The sequence below is a fragment of the Gorilla gorilla genome, chromosome 2, assembly GCF_029281585.2.
Source record: "Gorilla gorilla gorilla isolate KB3781 chromosome 2, NHGRI_mGorGor1-v2.1_pri, whole genome shotgun sequence".
Lineage (NCBI taxonomy): Eukaryota > Metazoa > Chordata > Mammalia > Primates > Hominidae > Gorilla > Gorilla gorilla.
The window spans coordinates 81,974,507-81,981,116 of NC_086017.1; the positions used below are offsets into that span (position 1 = coordinate 81,974,507).

Genomic DNA, 6,610 nt, shown 5'->3' on the forward strand with positions numbered 1-6,610 from the left:
TCTAATCTAGGCTTGTCAGAGCTGGGCAGTGTTTCACAATCCTCCCAGATAGCTGGCAGTAAGATGTAAATGACACTCACAGGAGCCCTCACGGACAGCTACTTGGAGACAGTCTGTGTGTAATATGGATAGAAAAAGCACTGCTGATACTATCTGAACCTCTGGATCTGGCAATACCTGAAGTCCAGACTCCTGAACTTCATTTTTGCGTAAGTCAGTTTGAATTGGGTTTTATTGCTTACAACTGAAAAAGTTTTAGCCAGTGTTTCTTAATCACTTTAAAAAATGGAGGAATGTGGAAGTGGCTTCGCTAGGGAAGCTTCCAGTGTGGGGATGGGACAAGCTGGAGGTGGGGCAGCAGTGCCCAGGGCGCCGGCGGGTCCTGGGAGTCCCCAGCGGGTGCAGCAGCCGGCAGCAAGTGCAGCTGCTGGGGAAGCAGCGCCCAGCGCCGTGGTCCAGGATTCACAGCAAAGAGGAGAAAGTGAATTGCAAGCCCAAAACCCAGGACAAACAGGAGATCCCTTTCCGGCTCCGGGAGATTATGAGGAGCTGCCGGGAGATGAAAAATCTGACCGGTAACAAGAAGAGGAAGAAAGCGGCCCAGGTGGCCTTCAGAAAGACACTGGAAAAGGAAGCAAAGGGAGTGGAGCCCGACATTGCCATCCCCAAGTTCAAGCAGAGGAAGGGGGAGTCCGACTAGGCCTATATCCAGCACATGCTATTCCTCAGCAAGAACCAGGCCACCCAGCAGCCAGAGGTCCAGGCAGCTCCCAAGGAGAAGTCTGAGCTGAAAAAAGCAAAAAAAGTGTTCCAGAAGCGACGACTAGATAAAGCCTGGCAGAAAAAGGAGGAAAAGACAGCAGACAGGCTGGAGCAGGAGTTGCTCCGAGACACAGTGAAGTTTGGTGAGGTTGTCCTGCAGCACCCAGAGCTGACTACCAGGCCCCGGAGGAGCGTAAGCAAGGACCAGCCTGGCAGGAGATCGCAGATGCTGAGGATGCTTCTGAGCCCCCGAGGTGTATTCCAGCCTCTGACTGCCTCCCTGGCCTACCAGCGGATTGTGGGGAGGAGAGAGAGTGGGCCATGCAGGCCTACAGATGTTGAAGCAGCAGTGGCGGCTGCATGGGGAGTGAGCCCCTCCCCACTTCCAAGAAGCAGCCAGAGCCGCAGCTGTGATGGAGAGACTCGGGGCCTGGCCATGCTCCTGGGAAACTGGCACCAGGAGCTGCCACACCTGGGTGGGGAAGAGGCAGGCAGATCCTTTTCTCTGGCCATGCTAGCAGTGTGGGGTGAGGCTTCCAGGTACTCGTTCACACGTTGGGCATCAGCGGGTCCACGTCTTGCAAGGGGTGAGTGCCCGATGGACTAGAGCCAAGGCCTGGTTGACGGTCGGCCTGTGGGGTCACTCACAGTTGCATCTCTTTGTTCTGAACATCCATTCTGAGTCGCAGCCCAGGTACACCTTAGGAAGGGCTGGATCCCATTACCTTGTCCCTGAACACCACCTACCGAGACCGCTCATGAGGCTGGCTCGGTGTGTGACGGAGGTCCCCTGGGAGTCAGCAGAGCTGAGTGCAGTGCACATCAGGCAGAGCAGGCTAGGGGCAGGGAAGACGCACCTGGGGCAGGGTCAGTGGGCACATCTGGACCACCTGCGAGGGCTCTGCAGGGGACCGTAACTACAGGCCAGTTGCGAGTGGTCCCCTGCAGAGGCTACCCACTCAAGGTTTGGTTGGGGTTGAATGTGATGACAGCACATACACCAAGAATGTGGGAACGGGGGCCGGGCGCGGTGGCTCACGCCTGTAATCCCAGCACTTTGGAAGGCTGAGGCGAGTGCATCACCTGAGGTCAGGAATTCCAGACCAGCCTGGCCAATATGGTGAAACCCTGCCTCTACTAAAGATACAAGGAACAAACAAACAAAAAACAGTGTTGTCACCTACATGACAGGGCTCTGAGAGAGCTGGGCAGGCCCAAAGTGGCTTGAGAAAGTAAAGGAAGGATCCTGGCCTGGGCTCAGGGTCACAGAGTGGGGCCCAGTGGGAGTTCCTGCTGAGGGCAGGGCCTTGCCAGGCTTCAGTCTTCATCCCGTGCCAAAGGAGGGAGAGCGCAGGCTGTCAGCATGTCCAGATGAGGGCAGAAGGGAGAGGCTTAAACCCAAGTCAGATCTAGCAATGGAGTCCGCCTGCCCAGCACCGTTTGGGAAGTGAGGAGGCTTCTGCCCGGCTGCCCCACCGTCTGGGAAGTGAGGAGCACCTCTGCCCGGCCGCCCCACCGTCTGGGAAGTGAGGAGCACCTCTGCCCGGTCCCCCACCATCTGGGAAGTGAGGAGCACCTCTGCCCTGACCTGCACCTTCTGGGAAGTGAGGAGCGCTTTTGCAGGGCAGCCCCACCGTTTGGGAATTGTGGAGCACCTCTGGCCTGCAGTCCCACTGTCTGGGAAGTGAGGAGCACCTCTGCCCAGCTTCCGCACCGCCTGGCAAGTGAGGAGCGCTTCTGCCCGGCCGCTGTGCAACCCTCCAGGTGTGAAGTGGCAGCCTTATGTGTGATCTTTCTGCCCTTCCCAAGTTTGCGTTTTCGACATTAAAGTTTACTTTTAAATTAAAAAAAAAAAATCACCCCCAAGAATTTTTAGACAATTTTTTTCTTTATTGTCTGTTCCCCTCACCATGAAATTTTAGCACCACAGATATACTCTGTATCTGTTTATGTACAGTATGTATATCTTTGCTTATACATAAAAAGAGTAATTTTTTTTTTCATTCCTTCCAAGAATGAATGTTTTGCCTGGTTGGGATGGTATTGGCCCTGCTGAGATTGCATGGCCTTGACTAATGAAGATGGCCCTCAATGATCTTCACCTCCTGGCATTCATGCCTTCCCACATTTAATCAGGTCTAGCCTGTGTAGATGGTATACCATGGTGGAAATGATGATTTGTGACTTTCAAAGGTAAGTCATGAAGGCTTTCTAGCTCCTGTCTTGCTCTCTGCTTGGATGGTTCAACCTGGGGGAAGCCAACTAGCATGTATGTCATCAGGACACTTAAGCAGCCTCTGCAGGGAAACAGAGGCCTCCTGCCAATAGCCAGCACTAAGCTGCCAGCCGTGTGAGTGGGCCACCTTGGAAGTAGATCCTCCAGCCCCAGTCAAGCCTTCAGATAGACGACTGTAACCTCATGGGAAGTCCAGAGTCTGGACCTCCCAGCCAGGCTGCTGCACAGGAACTGTGAAATGTAATAAATGACTCTTGTTTTAAGCCACTAAGCTTTGCCATGATTTGTTATACAACATTAAGTAACTATTAGGTTGGTGTAAGCGCTCTTCTCCGTCATATATATATGGAATGGCTGGGCACTGCCGCTCATGCCTGTAATCCCAGCACTTTGGGAGGCCAGGGAAGGAGGATCGCTTGAGCCCAGGAGTTCAAGACCAGCCTGGGCAACATAGGGAGACCAAAAAAAAAAAAAAAGAAATAAAGAAAAAGAAAGAAGAGAGAAAGAAAGGAAGGAAGAAAAAAGAGAAAAGAGTACATATGGAATGTACAAGTGGGGGCTGGGTAGTGTATAGGTATGGCATAACAACAAAAGGTTTAGGAAATCTGAGAGATTCTATCAACATAGTGCAAGGCATGTTACAATAAACATTAAATAGCTTGTTTAAAAAAAAAGCTAGTGAGAGAAATATTCCACCCCCACATGAATTCAACATGCTTTTGCCATTACTTACTCTGTGGAAGGCACTGTGTGAGATACTTAATATATTAGTGTCCTAGGGCTACTGTGACAAAGGACCACAAACTGGGTGGCTTAGAACAACAGATATTTATTCTCTCGCAGTTCCTTCCTGGAGGCTGGAAGTCTGGAATCAGGGTGTCAGCAGGGCTGTGCTCTTTCTGAAGGCTCTAGGGGAGATCTGCTCCATGCCTTTTTCTGAGCTTCTGGTTTTGCCAGCAGATCTGGAGTTCCTTGGCTCATGCGAGCATCGTCACTGCAATCTCTGCTTCTGTGTTCTCCCTGTGTGCCTTCACATCATCTTCCTTCTGTGCCAGTCTGTGTCTGTCTCTCTTCTCTTGGATTAGGGCTCACCCTAATGACCTCATTTTAACTTGATTACATCTGCAATGACCCTATTTCTGAATAAAGTCATACTCACAGGTACCGAGGGTTAAGACTTCAGTACCCTTTGGTGGGTACACATTTGAACCCTTAACTAGAGATAGCTGAGAGAATCAGATTCATTCTTGACCTTTTATAATACAAACCATGCTGACTAGAGACCCATGCGTAACTAGCAATAACCCACGTTGCAAGGGCAAGCACAATTTGGGAATGCCTCGTGGGCAGAAGCGCAGTGTCACTAGCCTTCAGAGGATGTGTAGAATTTTGACAGTTGGAAGCAGGGCGGATGACATTCCAAACAGAAGCAGAGTGAGCAAAGGCAAGAAGGCCAGAAGGCAGAGGAACTCTTAAGGGCTGAGGAGCTGCTCTGCAGCTGAGCAGGAGTGAAGATTTGACAGTGAGGTTGTCGCCAGGTGCAGGAGGTATTGATTGCTAGTCTAAGGAAGTTGCACTAGATTCTTGGAACAGACGCTATCAGTATCTGAGGTCAGGTGAAGGTGGGGAGTACGAGTCTGGGTGAGGCTGCTCCCATTGCTCAAGGGCAAGCCTCAGGAGAAGGCTGCAGATGTGAGCCTTTACCTGCAGCAATGCAGGCAGTGGCTTGGAAATGGGGGTAGAAAAAAGACCCCGTGGGATCTGGGTGGGGCACGCCAGCCTCAGCTACACTAGGGAAAATCCAGGTGCCTAGGTCTTGGAGCAGGTGGAATGAAGGACATGGAGATTTGGAGCCAGGTCTGGGCTGAAGTTGTGTGTCAGGGATTCATCCCAATACAGAAGATGTTAACAGCTGGTAGTGGAGGAGATCACTGAGACAAAGCATGAGGAGTTCAAAGACAAGGGCAGAATGAAGATGGGGGTTGGAAGAAACTGAATTAAGGAGATCAGTGTGCCTGAACTCATTTAATTAGGCATCTGCAGTCACTAGATAATTACCACCAAGGGTGAAAGCTAGTGCCTTGGGGAGTTTCAATAAAACTTGTCCCCAAATCTTCAACATGCTTTAGGGGCAGGAAAAAAAATATCACACTGCTCCCACATGGCTGAGGTTCATTTTAATAGGGGGCATTTGAGAGATACAAAGTCCTTACTCAAAAAAGTGACCAGGGTTAGTTGAGAGCTTGGGCTCTGGGGTTGGATGCTTAGATTTGGATTTCAACTTTACCAATTTTTTAAGTGGGAGACTCTCACCAAGTTACTTATTGATTTGAGCCTCAATTTCTTCCTCTGTAAAAGATGAAGAATAACAGTACCTATCTAAAAGAGTTGATAAGGAGATGCACTGGGATACTACATGTAAAGTGCTTAGGACAATACTGTGCTTTTAATAAATGCTGAATAAGTAATTGTCACATTTAGTCATGTACTATGGCCAATGGGGGTGGTATTTGTGGTTGGGCTGGAACTTACGGCATCTCTCAAGTCACCTCCACAGTGCTAAAGGGCAGGAGCTCTGGAGCCAAACTGTCTGATTTCCAATCTTGGCAACGCCACCTGCTAACTCTGAGACCCTGTGCCCTGGTTTTCTTACCTGTAAAATGGGGATGTAAGTGGCACCTACTAATCCTGTGGGGTTGTTATGCACATTAAAAGAACCCGTGCATGTGATATGCTCAGAATAGTGCCTAATATGTAGTGAGTGCTGAAGAAGTGCTTATCATAATCATTATTACCCCTGCTATTCCTTCTTCTAAGCTCAGGCACAACAAGGGCCAACCTCACAATGCACACGGCTCCATCCAGTAAGCTAGGATTCCCAAATGGAATGGTCACCAAAGATGTTACACCAGATAATTTGGACCTTAAGTGGAGAAGAAAATAATATATATTATTTGCTGCACGGCTCTAGCTCACATCTCTGTGTGTGGGAGCCCGCATTTATCAGATGGTCTCTAGAGAAACTCTTCACTCTGCAAGGCTCTCAGTTGGGAGTGAAGCCCTGATTTTACCATATTTTAGAGTAACTCACATAAACTCTGGGGTCCATGTCATTCAGTCTTTCAGCAATAGCCTGTCAGAAGAAGCACAGAGACAAAGCCTTAAGTTACCTCTGAAGGAGAATGAAGAGGCTCCCGTCCACCCGACCGGCCTTCTTTCTGTGTCTGGCAGCGGCCCTGGAAACTCTGACCCCTTGCTCTTTTTCAGTTCTTCATTTTCAACTTTCTACTCCAGCTTTTGCAGACATTCAGGCTTCAGGGTCCCTGTCTTTGAAACCTATTTGTCTTCCTTCCCCCTTCCCAGACCTGTCTCTCTTCTTCATCCCCCTTCCCAGACCTCCTGATGCCACAGCACGAAGTCTTGGAATGGGCTGGCTGAATTGTCCCTCATTAGAGGAGGAGGAACTGAAAGGTGAAGACAAAATTCCCCTTGGACATAGGGATACATTGGGGGCGAGGGAGGTGGGAGGCCCTTACGTGCTCTTATCTCAAACCATGCTCTCTGCCTCTCATGGGCACCAGCTACACCCGTCTCCTTGCGTGGCCCACGTAG

At 50.1% G+C, this 6,610-nt stretch overlaps 1 pseudogene; it reads left to right on the plus strand.

Annotated features, from left to right (window-relative positions):
- The first annotated feature begins 285 nt into the window (after nt 1-285).
- Nucleotides 286-1,104, plus strand: LOC101146593 (coiled-coil domain-containing protein 137-like; annotated as a pseudogene).
- The last annotated feature ends 5,506 nt before the right edge of the window (nt 1,105-6,610 follow it).